The 21,466-nt window shown below is 39.4% G+C and overlaps 1 long non-coding RNA gene across 1 annotated transcript in view; it reads left to right on the top strand.

Moving 5' to 3' along the window:
* LOC113609562 (uncharacterized) overlaps positions 1-21,466 on the top strand; it is a 590,372-nt gene that overhangs the window by 428,555 nt on the left and 140,351 nt on the right. The window contains exon 5 of the long non-coding RNA XR_003428682.1: positions 14,744-14,842. This is a non-coding gene — a long non-coding RNA (uncharacterized LOC113609562). The remainder of the gene's footprint in view (positions 1-14,743; positions 14,843-21,466) is intronic.

The following is a 21,466-nucleotide window of genomic DNA, read 5'->3' as shown; positions in this document are numbered from 1 at the left end:
TAAGGTCTCATTATAGTTAAATTCCCAAAGTTCATGTTTTAAAAAATATTCATCAGAAAGTTTTACACAAGCACACACCAAAAAAAAAAAAAAGTGAAATACGTAGGACAGTTATTCTTTTGCATGAGAACAAATTCACATTAAAATGTCTGTGCCTTTCATAGAATATTTCCAGTTGGAAAGCTACTCTTTTAGCATGGTAAAACTCCATAGATTATCCCTTGCTCTCAAGTGCCTCTGTGTATATTTAAAATAAAAAGAGAAGGGAAATTGTTCTTTGAACAGGAGACTCTTCTCTCCTGGGCTTGAGTTTCCTTAAGCAGCGCCAGCAGCTTCTCATACAATGATAATTTGCATTTAAGCCATTAGCTTTATAGACTTCTCCAAACACCTTCTGAGACAGAAGCCCTGGTTTCCTGTCTTGTTGTGCTGACATTCTTATGCAGAATGCTTGTTAAGAGCATTGTCATGCATTTCCAAGGGACCTTAAAAAATAATCAATCCAAACCACCTTGCTACTATTTTCATGAATAAATGCTAGCGTCTGACCTTATCTCTTGGCTCCGCCTGGCAGTAACTTCTCCACACCTCTGCTCTGTGGGTATTGTCAGAGAAAAAGGATGCACGGTTTTATCATTTAGGGAATTATTCCATCTTCCTCAGACCTTTTCTAGGAGGAATAATTCTACATGGGGATAAATACGGGCTGATAAAAGTAGGTCACTCCACAATGTAGTTTTTTTTTTTTTTTTTCCCTAAGAAAAACCAGAAAACAAATTGGGACATTGTAAACCCTGATCCAGACATAAGGCACATTGTAAACCCTGATCCAGACATAAGTCAGTAAGAGGATGTTGTAAAAGGCAGGCCAAACTAGAGTAAATGACTGCCTTGAAATAGAGTGAAAATGGCGATATGGTAGAAGCCATTGTCCATAGCCTTTGAAGCTCTGCCCTCTCTTCATAGTGTGGATCCATAAAGTTTGCCTGATTTTTGCTGCCACTCTAAATATAAACATATTGTTCGTACTGGTTAAAGTTCTCAAGTTTGTGAATGATCCATAGACTAAAAGTAATAAATTAAATCCTGCCACTGCTGTTAATGCCATTTGTCACGTGCATCCAATGAATGAATGCATTCATAAATCCATGAGCACTGTCTCCTTCAGGTGAATTTGATTACACTAGTAGCCTCCATCTTCTCTGGGCATCTTTCTATAAGCACTGAAAACAGTGCAACCGGCTCTTCCCTGCTGCTGGTTGCATCTAGCTCCTCTTAAAACAATGTCATTATTATACACGAGTCTTCAGTATATATACATCAACTTTTTGATGCTCTTTATACTATGAATTTAAAAGGTACAAATATAAGGGCAATTTAAGTCGTGTATCCATTAACTTTCTATTTCTATCAATATCTATTGCTATCAGTCTTTAATATAAATTAGGTGTTCTTAACTGGGTGATGTAGAAAAGAACCTTATTGTTTGTGTCTCTTGTTTTTATCTTTTCTGTATCCTTTCCTTATGCAAACTCCTTCCTCACTCCATACTGTCCTGGTGAAGCCCACAGGGGTTGGTCAGTGACCTACATACAGGCTAGGCAATCATAGGATCACATCTTTCCAGGGAAGTAACCCGGGCCAGGCCAATCTGTCTTTATCCAGAACATTACAAACTGGAATTTGAGAGGTAGACCTCTGTAGCTCTTGCATCACGAAGTGCAAGCATGCGTGCTTGGGGTTATTATGGCCATCTTTCCAGAAAGTCACCTATTATGAAAGAGAAGAGCAGATTGATTCAAAGAAGCATAGCTAAAAGAGAATTGGCGGGGGGAATATATATATATATATATATATATATATACACACACATACAGTTGACCCTTGAACAACATAGGGGTGAGGGGCAACGACCCTCTGCACAGTCAAAAATCTGTGTGTCATTTATAGTTGGCCCTCCTCATCCCTGGTTCCTGTGTATCCCTGGTTCCACATTCATGGATTCCACCAACCTCTGATCGTGTAGTACCGTAGTATTTACTGTTGAAAAAAATATCCACATATAGGTGGACCCACACAGTTCAAACCTGATTTGTTCAAGGGCTGCTTCTCATCCGCGTAATGAAAATGGTCTTGTAGTTAGCTTGTGTGTCAATCACCATAGTGAGAGTTGTATCTTGGCATCTGTCCAACATCACTGAGCCTCTGAACAATGAAAGAACAATCTTCCCTCCACGTGGCCTTTCACACCTGCTGCTTTCTCCCTGGTAGAGGACCAGGAAAGTGGAGGAGACACTTTTCTTCCTTCTGTTTTACTATCTGATGAGCTTTACCCCCACTCCTTTACCTCCTAAACAGAAAAATGTTACTCAGGCAACTATTCTTTCATGTCATTTACCTCTCAAAATTCACTTTTTTGTGTAAGTTGTTTTGCATTAAGTATCATAATGTCCAGAACCACCTTTGTCTCACTAAAGCAAAATGTCTCACTGATATATATATATATATATCATATATATATGCATTTCATATACATATATTATATATATAATGCTTATTTCTTTTAAGATAAGTATTTCAATCATAAATACAGAAGTTTGCTCAGAACCTCATTAGAGTAGGATTCTGTTTGAGGTGCCTGGGATTTGGGAAAAAGGGTGGAGCATATGAATAAATGATTCAAGCACTGTTTCTCAAAGGCCAGTCCTTGAGATGGCTGCACTACCATCATTTTCAAAAACTACTTGAAATACAGATTCCCAGGAACTGTCTGCCAGGCACCACAGTTTAATAGATCTGGATTGTGTTCTGGAAATTATACAGTTTTTTAAAAGCTTTCTGGGTTATCTAAAGTGCTTCCTTCTAATATTTTAAAAAGTTACTTTTGAGGTTAAAAAAAAGTAAATAATAATTCAGATAATTAAGCCCGTGGGGGGAAAATATAGTGAATAAGAATTAGACATTGGAGGAAACGAATAGGGTTGATTAGAGAAATTTATTGTATTGAGATTATGTCTTTCATCAGCAATGATTCCCATATGAAGAGACACACGTGTGATGGGAAGTGGTTTAGGTTCGTCACAAAGACAATTTGAGGTCATGCAATGGTGTGGTGAGATGCTGGATCAGGAGTTAGGAGTCGGTTTAGTGCCAGACAAGCCACGTGATGCTGAGGAAGCCACTTAATGTCCCTGAACCTCACTTTCCCATCTGCAAAGCCCTGTGATGGTAATAACTCTTTCACAGCATTTTTACAGGAGCAAGAATAAGTCATGTAAGGAAATGTGCTTTGAAAACTGCAAATAAGTTATGTAAGTTCAAGTTCCTACTACTAAGAAGTAGCTGGTTATAAGGACTGCTTGATGTGAAAGAAGATTGAAGGGAAGTGAGGGAACAGGCATCTATCTTACTGTTTGTTTAGAATAATGTTGCTGTCAGGTGTTTGTTTCTGTTTGTTTGAGGTCATGGATCCCTTTGAGAGTATGATTACAGATTCTCTTTCTGAACATCGCCCGTGTGTACCAAAAATGAAAAACTTTGTAGACAATTTCTGGTTTGTATGAGCTAGGTTAGGAGTCCTGTCTTCTCTTTTAATTTTCTATTTTCTTGACTTTTTTTCTCTCCATTACTTGAATGTGAGCTTCATGAGCTCATGGACTTTGATCTGCTCTCTGCTGCAACAGCACCAATAACAGTGCCTGGTCCATAGCTGGGAGGCCCATAGCTACGTGCTGGACGCGAGTGGCTTCTAATGTGCACAGTACAGAGCTAGCTTCATGGAGCTAAGGAGATAAATAATGCCTGACCCCCAGGGCTGAGACTTCTAGCGGAGGAAGGGTACAGGCAGATGGGCACATAACTGTTAAGGAAGTATTGAGAAGATACATACCGAAAGCGAAGCATGCTGCGCTTTAGAAATATTGCAGAGGAAATGACTGGGAGGTGACCTCTGAGCGGGGCTTGAGTATGGAGTTCAAGTGTAGAAGGGGTCACGGAGTGAATTCAAGAGTTACAGAATGTTGTTATAAAGCAGAAACTAACACACCATTGTAAAGCAATTATACTGCAATAAAGATGTTTTTTTAAAAAAAAAAGAGTTACAGAATGGCTCAAGAAAAGTATAGAAACAGATAAATAACATGGCAGAAGTTAAAGAACAGCTACCTTTAGCTAAGTTTGGCTAACTCATATGCTTTGTTGAACCCTCCTGATATTCTTAAAAATAGGAAATTTTACTTAAAAATATAAATCTCTTCCTTCTCTCGAAGAGTAAGATGTGGCATCTCTGAGCCCACCACCGGGGTGGAGCAGTAGCTGTTCCCTGTACATGAGGTGTGGCTTCCCTCTTAACCAGTGTCCTTTCAGCACCACGCCCCACAATGTCATACATCAATGGAAAAGCTTGGTTTATTCAGAAAGTCGTACAGCACATCAGACATCAGATACCTGCATCTTTGTGAAACGGGCATTTATGGAATGATTCCTGTGGTGGAAAAATCATTACCAGGTAGGGTCACTGTATGTCGGAAGCTTGCTATTGAAGACCAATAGAGCTGAAGTAGATGAATTTAAAACAAATCAATGAAAAAAAAAACATGATGGAAAAATATGTGTAATTAGTATGAATAATTATGATTTGAATGGAGGTGACGGAAACAGGCATGATCATTGTAGGTAAATACCCAGTAAGGAAGTTGCTGCAAATTATGGAGATGTGATTACATAAAAGAGGATGTTTTTGGTTTTATGAATTTTGATTGTTGAATTCAACAATTGTATTCATCCTTCATAAACTCACAATTTCTAATATGTCAATTATCATGCTAATTGACTCCCTCGATCAAAAAAAAAAAGTTTTGGTGTTGCCCATAGCCTGAACACAAGCAAGAAAGAAGACAAAGCATAGGAGAAAGATTAAAAACCTCGGGAGCCAGGGCTAAAGGAAGAGAAAGTAATTTGCTTTGACCCAGGCAATAAATCTGCCGAGCAGTAATGACCATCTCTTGACACCAGTAGTGACATTGATCAAGTGAACTGTCCCAGGCTGTCACCCCCACTTCCCCTGAACCACAAAGCCTCTCCTGATTGTTGGTGCCACTATTTATGAACAAATGTCAGAGAGCAGAGATAAAGGTATGATACAGGTGCAATGGCCTCTTTAAGTTAATGCGAGCCCTGACTGAAATCATCACAGATGCCATTCTGTGGACCAAGGGAGGCACTCTCTTCAGTTTATGTTATTTTTTCACCTGTGGAAGTGTTGCCAGAACTTGATATTCAGACGGTTTCAAAGTTCTCATTGGAGCAAAGAAGCACAAAAGCAGACCAAGAGATTTATGCAGCTCAGTCGCATTGGTGATTCAGCCACGTGAGTGTGGTCACAGGTAAGGGATTTATTTCCTCATTTGGAAATTTTAGGGCAAAGTTTCAAACGTGATGTGAAGCAGATGTTTTTCCCTGCCACCCATATTTATTTTAGTAAGTCTTCTTTATATAAGTTGTTGGATGCGATGTCTCTGATTTGTGACCCAGTTGTTTTATTTCCTTTGTCACTTAAAATTAGTATAATATTCATAAAATGACATTTAATCTTCATTTTAAGTTGTTATTAATTATTTAGTATGTACAAAAGTATATATTTATATCACATGTAAGATATGAGGAGAAATATAAACACCTATGTTCATCCTCTAGCTTCAGAAATAGAGTTTTGCCAATACCCACCCTTCCCACATCCTGTGCTGCTCACAATTCCATTCATCTTCCACCCCACGGACAAGCCATGACGACGGTGAAAATTGTGATTCATCACTCTCTTTTTTTCTTTGTAGTTATACTACACGCGTATAGTCCTAAGCAACATATGACTTAGTTTTGCAGCCTTTTGGAATTTCTATAAGTGGAATTATGCGTAATGTATTCTTCAACTACTTTTTCCCACTACTCAACATTGCATATTTCAGAATCACCTGTATTGATGTGACGTCTGGGCTGGGGGTCAGCAAACAACCGCCCAGGAGCCAAACCTAGCTCACTATTTATATTTTGTTTCATTATTTTATTTTATATTTTATTGTATGTTATTTATTTTTTTACAGCCAGCTAATTAAAAATGGTTTTTTTCCTCATTGTTAAATGGTGATTTTTTTTTTTTTTTTGGTACGCGGGCCTCCCAACACCGCGGCCTCTCCCGCTACGGAGCACAGGCTCTGGACGCACAGGCTCAGCGGCCATGGCTCACGGGCCCAGCCACTCCATGGCATGTGGGATCTTCCCGGACCGGGGCACGAACCCGTGTCCCCTGCATCGGCAGGCAGACTCCCAACCACTGCGCCACCAGGGAAGCCCTAAATGGTGATATTTTAAATAGTTACATAAACATAATAGCTATACAAGTCTCTACATAGTAAACTCAGTTTTGCTTCATAGCCTGTGAAGTCTAACACGTTTACTTCTTGGCTCTTTAAGAAAAAGTTTGCTGACCCATCCTCTAGGCCTTTAGGTCATTAATTTCATTGTAAGAAGATTTTTTGGTTTTGTTTTTTGGTAAAATATCTAGTCTCAAGTTGAAAGCCACTGATTGGGTCTATTTGTTTGCTGTTATAAACGCTGTAGTATAAACGCTCTTGGGCCAGTCCTTTGGTCTACAAGTTTATGTCCGACTGTAAGTTATGTGCCTTTTCAGTTTTAGCAGACAATGCCACGTGGTTTTCCAGAAGGGTTGTACCAATGTGTGGCCCCACCAGCAGTGCCAGGGTAACAGTAAAAGGAGCCATTTATCTGTTTTCTCTACTTCCCTTATCAAATGTTGTCTTATGTAGCTCACTGCTTGCGTGTGGGCTTAGAGGAACAAGCTAAGTAAAATCTCCCGTAGCTATGTCCTAGGGTATTATATGCAAGTTTCCTAATAGGCTATCATAGTTCCTGATATATGCTGTTTTATGACGCTATTATAATATTCTATTAATTTATTTTGAGATAATTTTATTCAAAACTGTAAAAATACATTAAATTTTGTAGACATAATGTATATGTATATACATTCATGGTGATCGAATGTTAATAATATCTTTGTTGGTGTGTGTATTTTAAAAAAAATCAAAGAAACTCTGTTTGCCAATTCATACAAAACTTCAAGTTACAAAATGAAGCTTCAATAGAAATAGGAGTAATAATAGCCGTCTGTGCTGGATGAAATGTGATTTTTGTTCAAGGAGACAAGAGTGTCTGACAATCAGGTTACAACCTCTAAAGACTGTTTTGCTCTCGGAGTTGATTTCCAGACCATATTCTCACTCTCAGAGAAATTGTACTTCCCCATGGAAATGAGAACCAATCCATCATGGGTATTGGTGCTTATATAGATGGCTCTGTTTAGAAATACTATTATAAAGCTAACCCAGGAAGTTCAATTTCTCTCCCCAACCAGCATATCTTTGGAATTATTTCCCTTGCAGATCAGTAGAACAGAGAACAGAATTGGTTTCTCTTTGTGGGCATTCCTCCTCCAGGTACCCCCAAGTGCTCTGTGTAATGAAAAACAGCAATGTTGGTGCCTTTAATAAAACATTGACAATAATGCTTTCTTTTTCCCTGGCATTACTGAAGAGCTGGAACTGATTTGGAGTCAAACAACATGAGAAAAATGCATTCTCTTAAGTTAATATATCTGAAAAGCATACATATTATGGATATGTCAGAGTTCTGAAACAGTAAATTTCCCGTTATCCAGAGTGGTCAAAGAGTGAAACATCCTTGTTTATTTTCAGTTATGTGTCTGTTTTCACGCCATCTACCATGAGTAATTGAGGGCAGGGGCTCTACTGCCTTTATCTGTGTATATCTTGGCATATAGATACCTAATATTTTTATTGAAAAAATATGTGAATAAATGCAGTAGATTAAATAAGTGCACCCTATATTCCATGAGGTGATTATATATCAATAATGACTACATTTTAATTGATTTCCTGAAGTGTGCTAGATGCCAATCACCAATACTGAAAGGAGCAGTCTCCAATATTTACACCAAAATAATAGCAAATATAATCTTATTAGTCATTAATAGTGTGACTAAGATTTCAAAATATGTCACTGTCTTCTAGCCATTGCTCTGCACATTAATTTACTTTATTTTTTCTAGTGTCAGAATGGGCTTGGTAATTTTATAGTTTAATTCCCTGAGAAGAATATAACTGCATACCCAGAATGTCCTATCACTCTCTAGCCACTGAGAATAGAAAATAAGGAAAGTATAGTCCTTCAATCTGATAATCTTACAAGAGTGTTGAGGAGGAGGGTGAAACTTGACTGCTTGAAACAACCAAAAAAAAAATTACTAAATTAAAAGTATTGGTGCACTAGAAGAGGTGATACAGACAAAAGTGGTAAAGGATGAATCTAGAAAAGAACAGAGCAGTGAGCACCTGCATTGTCAGGAAAGGGCAATGGAAGACCTGGCAAGATGAGCACTAAACAAAGGAGAGAGCGCAAAGTGTGGAGGTTTTGTAGCATCCACCCTGACCTGTCCAGTCTCATACCCAGTATCAGGTAAGAAAGTGGAAACAGGAATGTGCTTCAGGAAGAGGGGAACCAGCTGTTACACTTTCTGGTTGGTTGGATGATGGAAGGTGATGACGGTGTCTGTACATCATCATCATGGTTGGCTTGCTTCTTCCTGGTTGCCTCTGTCTTCCATGAGCCAGGGCTTTCACGGTGAAAGGAGGACTGAAGGAACCAGCCGTAGCACCACAGCATAGAGTAACAGGGAACCCTTCCTTCTGTTCCAAGGTTCCCTCTCCTCCCTTCGTCTCCCCTCCCCTCCCAACCCCTCCCTACCCATTTCCTTCCATTCTCTTCCATTTCCTTCCCTTCCTCTTGCAAGTCAAAGAACCCAGTATCAAATATTTGAATGAAACTGCAGACAGAGCCTGACTAGAGAGCCTCTAGAACTTTAGGTAGACAGACCTGAGTGTTAATTGAGCTCTGATACCTGCACTCCATGTCCTCGTAGGCAATTTACTTAAGTTTCCTAAACCTCAGTTTCATCAGTGGTAAAATCAAGTTGGGAATACCTGCATTGCAAAACTACATCGAAGATGATTTAGCATTTCTGATACCTAATTCATTTCCTAACACCACATTAATTGTTCAAAATATTTAACTCTTATTGATACAACTCCTTTTAGGATAGAAATAGGGCAAAATACTTTTGTTAGGAGCTCCTGTGTGTCATGGGCTCCCTATACAATAATATTCTCATTTTTATAATGGCCCTGTAATGAGGCAACGATTATCCCTCACTAATGAAATGCCTACAGCTCAGAGAGGTTAGGTGACTTACCCAAAGTGACACTGCTGGGATTTAAGCCCAGGTCTGTCTGGCTCTGAAAACATGCTTTTATAAAGTATACCATGCTGCCTTCATGATGTAGATGAGAACACAGTACTCTCATCAGCCAACAAAATTGTCCAATTAGTCAGTTATGGCTGAAGAGCTAGTTGGATTTTAGTTAGCTTGTCCTTTGGCACAGAGGACTGGCAAACAGGCAAGGGACCATCCGAAGACTCAGGAGCAATATGAGTGTATTGGTTGTGTTTTGGATTTATTTTGTTGAATTTCATTTTAAAGCTACTGGAGCAATACTTGTCAGGGTCTAGAGCCATAAAGAGGACGAATTCAACAGTTGTCTCTGCCTGAGTGGGAAATGCCCAGTCTTCCACTAAGGTAACATGCCTTTAGAACATGCTCAGCTGTGGGAAAGGAGATCTCATTCCTAAACTTGAGGGATGCTCCATGTCCCCCAATGGGTATTTACTGAATGGTGATGGCATTAGGCAGTCAGGGTCTCTGCTGAGTCGGGAGGTTTCCCCTTTGCCATCTACAGTAAGCAGAGATCCTCAAGGCTAGTTGCTTCTCCTCCTCTTCCAGGTCTCCTCATTCCCCCCTCCTTCCTCCTTCCCTTCTCTGCCCACCTCTTTTCTCACCTCTCTTTCCTCTCCCTCCCCGGCCCCTTTCCTTATTCTCCTCCTTTCTCTCTCTTCTTTCACCTGCTTTTCTGTATTCTCACCTCCACTAACTTCTTCCCCTCCCTCACCTGCTCTTCTGTATTCTCACCTCCACTAACTTCTTCCCCTCCCTCCTCCTCCCTCTTCCCCTCTTCTTCCCTTCCACTTCGTTCTTCTCCCGCCATACATCTTTATATTTCATTTCCAATTCATTTTTAATTGAAAGATTTATTCAGATAATTGCAGATTCATGTGCAACTCTAAGAAATAATATAAGGAGACTGCATGTACACTTTATCCAGTGTCCCCACTAGTAATATTTTGTAAAACTATGCTATAATATCACAACCAGGATATGGACATTGATATAATCCACTGGTCTTATCACATATTCTTAATCTTACTTACTTATTTGTGTGTGCATCTCCTTGTATTTAGTTCTATACAATTTTACCGTGTGTGTAGTTTTGTGTATCCATCACACAGTCAAAATACTGGACAGATCCAACATCACAAAGATCCCTTGTGTTTTCCTTTTTTAACCACTGCCATCTTTCTCCTGCCCCAGTTCCCAACCCCTAGAAACCACTAATATGCCTTCCAATACTATTACCTCCAAGACTAAAATTGTGTTATTCCAAGAATGTTATACAAATATCAGAGATTTAGCAGCCATGAAATCACAAATATTAAGGAATATGGTAAGAGGGTCATTAGATATTAAGCTTCTATACAAGAACGAGAAGATCAGGAGGAGCCAGAGGCCAGGGCAGTACAGATGGGGTGAGAGTGAGGGAAGCCTTCAAGACAGCACACATGGTGGGCCTGAGAAGCTGGCCTGCTATCAGGCATGGAATGGCTGAACAGATTAGACTCCTCCTGTCCAGGGGACACAATGGTGGTCTAAGAGAAGTGTCGTGGAGCTGAATAATGGGAAAATCTACTTTCAGAAAGGACGCTTATAGAAAATTGAATTTACTAGTAAAAATGAGTTGAATTGTTCTCCATTCTTTGAGCAAAAAGAAAACAACCATTGGAGACAACTAATTACTCTGGCGAAAGCAGTGTCTATAGATCCAAGCAAAGGGACCAAGGTCACCCCATTGGATTAGCGATTACTCTGGAATTTCACAACATGTTGTTGGAAGAAACAAAACTTTCATAGATACCAACTGATAAAAATTGAAGCTAAAGTGAACTCTTGAGCAAGTGAAGTAATAAGGTCTATAAAAAGCAGCATGTAATAATATATTCCTGAAAAATGGAATCAGCCAGCCCCAGTGCAGGTGACATGGAAGAGGGGTCAGGCACGGTCTACAAAGTAGACTTTCAGAAGAGACTAGACTTGGTCTGATCACATGAGAACAGAGAACATTTTCTTATCCCAGATTCTTGTGAGAAGAAAATACAAATTGATATCAAATATCCCTAAATAGTATTTACAATGTGCATACTCAGTCTTTAAGCCATTCACAGCTAAACAGATTTAAGTCTCACTCCAGGGTGGAGGCCCATTCGTTCTAAACATGAGCCACTCCAAGTATTGTTTATTGATTTAACAATAGCCGCAGGGCCAGGGACTTCTTATTTGCTTTCCACTCTATCCTCAGTGTCCAGGAGAATTTGTGTATTCAACAGATGTTTATTGAGCACCTACTTCATTCCAGGCACTGAGGATACAATCAAGGCATTGAACAAAAGAGACCTAATCTTTTCTTTTATTGGAACTATGAACTATGAGTCTAGTGGGGGATATTTCTCCATGTATTCAACTAATGAGCACTTGGTGAATACCTACCAAGAGCCAACTCTGTTCTAGACAGGAGGTGGAAACAACTACAAGAAAGGGATGGAAAGTAACCAAGCTGATCATTAGGGAGATAAACAGATGGATGGTTTCTGGAGTGGAACTGTGCAGGGAGATAGAACAGAATGGTGTTACAGAGCATGACTGAATGGCCATGCAGACTGGGACTCAGGAGAGGCCTCCTGGAAGAGACAACTTATACGCTGAGAGATCTGTATAATAAAATTGTGAATCGGCCACTAAAAGTCCTGGGCATGGAGGATTCCAGGCTGATTAAATATTTAACAAATCATTAAATATAGTTGTTTAATTACTGCTATCCTAAGTGCCATACTGATTTTTATAACCTGCATTTCTCCGTCTTTGAATTTGAATTTGAAAATACCCTTTACCAGTTTTTCCTCTACACAGAAAATGTTTCCCGTGTGGTTAGCAACTTTTGTTAGTTTTTCCACCTCCTAATTCAGGGTAGTTGTGTTCTGGGGATAAGGCTTGGTTTTTGTTTTTTTTTTTGTTACTTCTGCCTTTAGGGCAAGAGATACCACTTTTTGCAAAGTTAGTTTTAAATTTCTCTACGTTCAAGACACCAGGAATAACTGGAATAACAAACAACAGAAAAATATTCAGCAGTTGACAATCATCATTTCAAAAAAAAATTAAAAGCTATGTTAAATGGATTATAATATGCTCAAACACATGAAAAATGTGCTTCAAAACACAGCTGGGGAAAGATGTTTGTTTTCATTAAAAGTTGCTCAGAGGCATCATCATAGCAACAGAATCTTTAAACATCTACCAACACAAAGACCTGAAAAATAACTCTTTTTTTTTAAATGGATAATTTAATTATGTTAGATCTATATCACTTTATTTTATTTTATTTTTTTATTAATTAATTTATTTTTGGCTGCGTTGGGTCTTCATTGCTGCGCGCAGGCTTTCTCTCGTTGCGGCGAGTGGGGGCTACTCTTCATTGTGGTTCACAGGCCTCTCATTGTGGTGGCTTCTCTTGTTGCACGCGGGCTTCAGTAGTTGTGGCTCATGGGCTGTAGAGCACAGGCTCAGTAGTTGTGGTGCACAGGCTTAGTTGCTACGAGGCATGTGGGATCTTCCCGGACCAGATCTTGAACCCATGTCCCCTGCATTGGCAGGCAGATTCTTAACCACTGCACCACCAGGGAAGCCCTGAAAAATAACTCTCCATTGATTTTTTTCACCTGCTGTATTTTATGTATTCTGAAAGCTATTGGTACTCTTTTACAAGGCCTTCTTCATATCTGCCAGATTTTTTGAATGATCATTTTTTGCTGATTCAATCTGGGAAAATCCCTTTTGCTGAGACAGTCTTTATAGTCTTCTTACTTGTTTTATTCCTCAAGAGGCCTTGCTATTTCTCCAGTCTAAGCACAGAAGGTCTGAACAACCAAAAATAGCTTTAGCTGGATTTTCCTTCAGCCAGTCAGTCCTCTGCTAGACAGTATGGATTTTTAGATCTTAGAGTTCAAAGAGATTTTCTGGTTCATGTCACCAGAGGCCAGATCACGCAGACTCAATATCAGTAGATCGTTGCTTCATGCAGACTAAGACTCTACCTTCTGCTTTTTCGCTTGTGTTTGTCGTGGCTCCTTCCAAAACGCTCCAATGTGAACCTTAGATCTTCTAGTCTCTACACTTAGATCTGCTTGAGTGGTGGATTGAAGTGATCACAGTGGACTTAGGTCAGATTTTCTTGATGTGGTATCTGAGACAGATTCTGACTTATTAAGGGGGTGCTCTCAGGAGAAACTTCTAAGGATGTGAAGGAAGCAGGATAGGGCAGAGTGAAAAGTTAAGATGTGGTTTTAGGTGCTGACTCAACTCAGCCTGATCCCATAGGGAACTCTGGAGCCTAAGTAGCACCACAAAGTTGTCCCAGCTTGAGAAGACGATTGGGTTTTTTATGCCACTGTAATAGCCAGTCAGTCATTGGCTGTGGGCCCTCAGGGAGGGAAGAAGGTTACTGTCTGTCAGGCATTTCTAGGTGAGGTGAGTCCTGTTGGGACCTGGGAAGTTCTCCCAAGAAGGGTATAGCTGTGAGCTGTGAGCTCCCAACAATCCTAGCAATTTGGAGATGGGTACACCCCTCTGGCAAAGGGGATCCAAGCAGGAAATCAACAATATCTTCTACACAGCTCAACATGTTGCCTGTGTTGTTGTTTTATTTTTCCTGCCATCAGCTATACTGGGCTGTGAGGCCCTCCACTTTCCAAAGCGATTTTCCCTTCCCAGTAAACTGTTACAAATTTGTAACATTCTTTTTAATTCACTCCTCAAATGGCTCAGCTTGAGTTTGAAACATCAAGAAGCTGCAAACAAAAGGCATGATTACTGAGGTTGAAAATGTCATTCATGATTTATTATCTGCAGGGTTGGTCATTGATACCCTGAAATGGCATGTTATGTTTGTCAGTTAAGAGGACCTTTAAACAGCAGTGAAGAATTTCCCATTAAGAAACAAAATGTTGATTTAAAGTTTCACGCTTCAGTTGAATCCCTCCCTGCCAGCCTCTAGGGAAAATGCACGTGCTACTAAATAGTACTTAGAAAGCAAACCAAGGCAAGAGCTTGGAAGAGCTGTACGATTAGATGTGATGCGTGGACTCAGACTTTCAGTCCAGCTGTGAAAGGCTAATTTAAGGATGCCTCATCTGGCATCTAAGTTAGAAAGCTACTCAATCTTCCAATCTTCTTGATATACGTAGAGCAACCACTGTTTATGAACTGCAGAGCCCTGGAGAATCGGGGTTAGAAAACAAGAGGCACAATAACAGTAGCTACCATTCAACAGCTGTTTCTGTATGATTCAGGTACTGTCCTAAGAAGTTGATATGTCTCATTTAATAGTTAAAGAAACCCTGTGAAGTACACGTTATTTTCCTTGCTTTATAGGTGAAGCAACTGAAGCACAAGGAGTTCCTATTAAGTGAAAATTGCCAAAGATGCATTGGACCCAGTCTCCGCCCTCACACAGCCAACTCTGAAATGAAGGTAAGATTACAAATGTGAACTCCAGCATATAGAGGTATGTGATTATGTCATGTAGATCTAAGAAGATTTCCTTAAAATAAAAAGGAGGAAAAAAATATCCTGGACAGGGGGACTAGCAGGTGCAAAAACCCTGTGGCCAAGGAGAGCACAGTCCATGTGGCTGGTTGGAGAGTGGCCCTGTCGGGAGAGAGACACAGCCGAAAATGTAGGCAAGGACCAGAACAGGCAGGACCCTGTTGCCTGTATTAAGGGGATTTTCTTTAATGCAATAAGCAATGAAAACTCACTGAAGCAATGGAAAACCATTGATTTTTTTAAGTGATATTAAGGACGAGAGCGTGTATTTGCCTGATATGATTAGTTTTTGTTTTTAAAGGAGCCCCCTGGTTTTAGAATGAAGATTGGATTGTGAGCAGGACAGAATAAACATACAAATTATGAGCTATTGCAGGTAGACCGGGATGAATGCTGATTGCAGCTTTGACTAGAGTATTGATGAAGATAAATAGAAGTTATTGTCAGAAATTGATATGAATTGGTAATGGGTTGGATGAAGAGTTACCAAGAAAACGCTAAAGTTTATTCCTGGTTTCTTACTTATCTAATTATAAGAAGAGTATGAGAAAAGAAATATGGGATGAAGACCAAGTTTTCTGGGAAGGTCATGAGTTTGGTTCTAAACATGTTGAATTTGAGGTAGTTTAGATTTCTCTTTAGCCTTTTTTTTTAACCTTAGTCCCTGAGGAGGCTAATTGGTATGGAGATCATCAAGAAGCTCCCTTGCCTTCTGACTTAGAGTTGAAGTCAGCTAATGAGAAGTGCTTACCAGATCAGAAATAGAGGACTGAGTAAAGTTGAGGTATTCCATTTTCCTGGTCTCTGGGTTCCTGTGGGTGGTGCAATTCTTTGTCACAGATCAGCACTCCTCCCATGGCCCTCTCTGTCTCCAGGGTTGGAAATCTGCTTCCTTTTTTTGCCTTTTCAAGCCTATAGAATGATGCTATAACCCCCTCTGTTACCGGCCCTAAAGTGCCCCAGTATCCCTTGTAGTTTCCCTACGCTCAGCCCACATCTTTGTGTGTAACCCCTTTATAAAACTACGTTAGTTCTCTAGGGGTCCCTGACCCACATAGGGTAATACATATCACAGCCAAATCACTCTGGTACCTCAAATCAGGAATTAAAAACAAAAGCTATAGAGACAGAGTAAAATGCATTAGAAGGATGCTGATGGACAGAAGTTATTTCAAATTATAGTCATTGGTAAAGGTTATCTTTCCAGTTCACAGTGACCTTCCTTCTAGAGGCATCAATTCACTGGGATGTGTTTTAGGCAGGTTATGTCTAAACCAACCTCCCACAGTCTATTTCTCCCATATCCAAACTTAGCTAATATGACCAAGGGTAGTCACATCACCTGATAAGGGTCAGTCATGTCCTTTTCCTGGAAACTGCAAAAGGTCAGTTACTGAGCTGTGGGATTAATTACATGAAAAATGGAAGAATGAAGTAAGGAAACAAGGCAGAGATTGAAACACAAGAGAGCATTTCCAGATTGCAACGCCTTCCCAAAACTTGGCCCCATTTCTCCCTTGAACAGAGTTATCACTATATCTTTAAAATAAAACCCTCCATTTTTATTTGTTAGCTAGAATTGGTTTTGGTTACCTGCAACTAAAGGAGTCCTAAATGATCCATTAAACAACAAATTATAATTTTTAGCCAGCAATAATGTGGTGGGTACCTGCGGCTCTATTCCAGCACCATCTAATAGAACTTTCTGCAGTGATGGAAATGTTCTATAAAATCTGCACTGTCCAATGCGGTAGCCACTAACCACATGTTGATACCGAGAAATTGAAATGTAGGTAATGCAATTAAGGAATTTTTAATTTTATATTTTATTTTATTTTAAATAGCCATATGTGGCTAGTAGCCATCACAATAGACAGCTCAGCTCTAGACTTTTGGCTTCTCCCTGCTTTTGTGAAGTCAATTTCCAGAGGAGCCTGGGGTTTGAGGGCTGTCTGCTGGCAACACATCCTACAGCTGAAGAAACAAAATCAGTCAGTCCAGCAGAGGGATCTATGCAGTGTATCAGAGCATCCAGTACACCATCCTCTCATTCTTCAGGCTAAAAACCTTAGAGTTATCCATCATTTCATGCCAATTTGATCTCAGTTTCTTTTCATTTTTTGGGTTGTGCATAGTTAAATAATTTCTAAATATTGCATATAGTAAAAACAGTATTTTTAAAAAAGAAGTCCGGGGTTAAATTTTTAATAAAAATAGAGTCACTTTAAAATTGTTTTCTCAGGTAACACCTTAATCATCATGTTATATAGGATGTTATATTTTGATATAAACAAAAATTTTGATGGATAGCATTAGTTAATGTAAAGAATTAGATACAACTTCTAAAACTTTTAGTTAGCAGTTTATATTTTTGGATTTTAAATTGCAGACAGTAGGGGGGAAAAGTGAGTAGCAATCAAATTTCTTCACTTAATATGGCGTTAAAACGCAAACGGAAGTGGATTTAATACAAACCTGTCTGCCATTAAGATGCGTTGATATGTGACAAGAGTCTCTTACAATAACTCCAGTAAATTAAAACATTTGCAGACTTTAGGGAATTGTGTTGTAGCTTAGTTTAATTTTACTTCAAAAGACCATTAGGTGTAGTATAGAAAGCTGATCTTTATGAGTTGTTTTATGATGAGTTGCTTTATGAATAAGACATAAATAAATGAGTAAACATTGAAGCTAAAAGTCTAACCTTTAAGTGGCATGTAGACATATTTAAGCAAAAGCAAGAGTAGTCCTACTGTGATTTGTTCTGTTGATCTCTTACACCATCTGAATGTAAGATTTCTTAGAGTTGTAACAAGCCTGAAATTCAAATGTGTGGGATATTTTTATCATACAACGATGTTGCAAGCTTATAAAATAAAGCAAATTTGTACATTAGCCTTTGAAAATGAAAACCTACATCCAAATATTCTGTACAATTTTACTTTGAGTATATTGTAAAGAAAATCGTGCTAGTGGAAGCCACATCCTGGCTAGGAAATAGGACGTTGAAGTAGTTACAATGCAGCTACAATACCCAAAGATGTGGAATACTAGAGAAAAAACGTGATAGCAGTGGAAAATTGGGATTAAATAGATCAGATTTTCAGAATCCTCCTAGGAGAAGGTAAATTCAAACTATAGTTATTTCCTGATTATTTAAGAGATGAGCATCCAATTTATAGATTACATGGGCCAGGCCTAGGGTGTGAAGAGCTTCTAATATAAATTGCCTTGGGTGAAACCCAATGCACCAGTCTTTTTATACATCAAAATCAGATTAATATTGAAATGAAAGAAGCTCTGAAGAAAGAACGAGGACAAAAAAATGGTCTGTAGTCTTGGAGAGAAGCAGGAATAAGGTAGAATATAAAGGTTAAAGTATAAATTCTGAGTTAAAGATCAGTGTGATTGGCAGAGAAGGGATTACGCTGTGTCCTGACTAAATGGAATGTATATAAGCCACTGGTCCATTTTATAACCATCACAAATACACATACATTCTTTACAAAGCTTCACCTGTAAAGCTAAACACTTATATACATAATTTTTCAAGCCACATAATTATTTTATCTTATATATTTATTCATTAATTCAACGGGTATGTATTAAACATGTACTATGTGCCAGACCCTATTGCTGGACACAGCAATGAAGACAAAAATCAGTGGCCTTTGGTAGTTGGTAGGAGGAGAAAGATTATAAAACAGAGAAGTAAAACACATAGTGTGTTAGAAAATGGTGATTGCTAAGGAGAAAAACAGATCCGGAAGAGTAGATTGGAAATTCTGGGGTGAGGAGAGGTGCAAATTTAAATAGTAAACAGGGCTGAGTTCAGTGAGAAGGTGACCTTTGAGTCAAGACCTGGATGATCAGAGGACGGGGGCGATGCGGATTTCTGTGCGTGGGCCTGAATCAGAGCATACCTGGAATGTTCCAGAACAATGAGGGACCAGTGCTATGGCTGGTGAGGTCAAGTGAAGGGGAGGAGCCGTGGGAGATGCGGTCATTTAGGATGCTGTGGGCCTTCCTTGGGGCTTGGCTTTTTCCTAGGTGACATAGGAAGCCATTGGAAGGTTTGGGGTATAGGACTGACTTGATGGGACTTAAATGACAGCTGCTGTGCTGAGAACAGGTGCTGATGGTGGAGTCAGACAATAGTGGAGCCAGGACACCAGTTCTGCCATTTTCAAGAAACTGTGCCTCAGTCCCCTCATCTACAAATTAGGGACAGTAGTACCTACTTCATAGGGTTGGTGTGAGAATGAATCGAAGTATTATATATAAAATACATAGAACCATGCCTGGCACATATTACACTGTCACCTATTTGTTAATATTATCTTTATTGGAATAAAACAGACAAAAGATGATGGCAGTTTGGACTACACTGGAAATAAGTGGTGAGGTGATGGGCACACATTTAAAAGTAAAGCTGATGGGATTTGCTGATCAACTGAATGTGAGCATAAAAAGAAAGAGGATGACATCAAAGCTGGCTTCAGTGTGGAGTTAGCATCTAACGAGTGGGGAGGGTACTTTAGAAGAGCAGGGATTATGTCAGGAACCCAGTTTGACTTGATTTTTGAGATGCCTTTTACTTACCCAAAAGGAGAGCTTGAGTGAGCAGCTGGATGTAGATACTGGCCCGCATTGAAGCCTCAGCCCAGTTTATTAGTGGTCCATAGATTACGATTCCCATCATGCTTTCCATACTTAGCATTAGTTTATGTAGATTTCCACTAGTATGTTCTAATAGCCAATGTGTTTATATTGAAATATCATTTGATATTAAAAAGTCACATTTAGCACAAAAACGGCTTCTCAGTACAGTATAAGAATCACCACCTCCAAACCAACTGCACAAATCAATGAAGATGGCTAATGACCCTTGCAGCTGCTACCAGAATCCCGGTTGCTTTTGGAACTTTCCATGTTACTAATAGAGCATTTACTGTTATCTGTAGCATGAAATTATGAGCACATACCATCAGTCTTAACCAGCTTGATACTTGAACTTACTTTCCATTACTGGAAACATTGCCATTTCTAAAGTCATCAGAAAGGGAGTTAATGGTGACTTATGCACATTTCCTTCCCCGGGCGAAAATTTGGGAATTGCTGATGCTCATTTAATGGTGAACGGGGAAAGCCCTCTTGTGCCTGTCTGTCCCTCTGTCTTTTCTCTACCCATTGCTAGTAGAAGTAGGAGATGTAGCAAAAATAATAACAGTTAAAATTTATCGAGTCTCTCATGTCCCACTGGCTATGCTCAGCATTTTCCATTTTCAGGCAAGAAAACTGAAAGCCTTTTGACTCTCAATCCCACAGTACATGGCTCCAAGCCCCACCCCTTCTGTACTTCCTACTCCAGACCCTAGAGTCTCATTCTCTTTCCTACTTCCCAGTTGTCATTTTTAGATGGGATGAAAAGTGTCCAGAAAAGTTGATCAAGCTTAAACCAGTAAAGTTTTCTCTATTTCAGGGACACTTTTAGATGGTACAACAATGAGCAGTCAATGGATAGAGAGAGCAGGGGTGGTGCAGGATAAAACTAATAGCAGGCAGGTCTGTGCATTACCTGTGGACTTTAGTTTCTCGTCACTCCATTCAATAGAGTGTGTTCTTTCTAGTGGCCAGAAGTCAAGATGTTGCATAAAACTCTTTAATTCCCTCTTAAACAACTGCTTTGTTTCATGGACTTCAAAACTTATTACATCTTCACAGAAACCAAACTCCTAAAGATGAGGATTGGAAACGTGAAAAGTGCTGACACAAACCTAAGCCACTTGAAAAAAGACCGACAACTTCCTTTCCTTTGGATTAAGTTAATGGTGCATATTTTCATCTGGAGGGGAATAAGTCCTATTACTGACTTGGGGAGGCAGGGCTTCAAGAGATTTAAAATATCTTCAGGAGAGGGGAAGACGGTATTTATTGGGGTCACATTAAATTATTTACTGAATGGTTTCACTTGGCTCTTTCTGAAAGAAAAACAAAAGACAATTCCTTTGCTGGCCTCACTGATAATACTCACTGCGCCAGATAACACCGTGCATTTTGTTCATCCACAGTGAAGAGCAGGTCTCTTGCCTCGAATATCAGGGTGAGCACCTGGATTTGAATGAAAGTAAATGTTAAAAACAAATTCTGATGCTTAGAGTTAACTCTTTCTTAGAAATAGACATGAGTGAGTGATGTTAATTAGATACATGTATTATTTTGTGTGTGGATAGGTAGATAGATGCTGCTCCTGATTATAGAACTAAAGAATTGTTTTGGTCACTTTTTTCCTTTTTAGGAAACACTGTTTCCTAAACATAAAATCTAGCAAATATAGACAGGTAGAAAGATGAAAATATTGCTTAAAAAAAAACCTTCTGCCGTTTTTTTTTTTTTGATTACAAACCCCCAACTCTTTTTAGAACTTCTTCCTATGAAGACTTTGGCGGGAGGAAGTCCCGACCTCCTTCCTCAGAAGCATAAAGTGAACATATATATGTATTCCACCACCACCCCCGCCCCACCCCACCTCACAGATGCTAAGCTATG

Source organism: Aethalodelphis obliquidens, unplaced genomic scaffold (genome assembly GCF_003676395.1).
Source record: "Aethalodelphis obliquidens isolate GAN/ISIS:26980383/991018 unplaced genomic scaffold, ASM367639v1 scaffold57, whole genome shotgun sequence".
NCBI lineage: Eukaryota > Metazoa > Chordata > Mammalia > Artiodactyla > Delphinidae > Aethalodelphis > Aethalodelphis obliquidens.
Note: the sequence above shows the minus strand (reverse complement) of the source record. Positions and strands in the feature narration are given on the sequence as shown.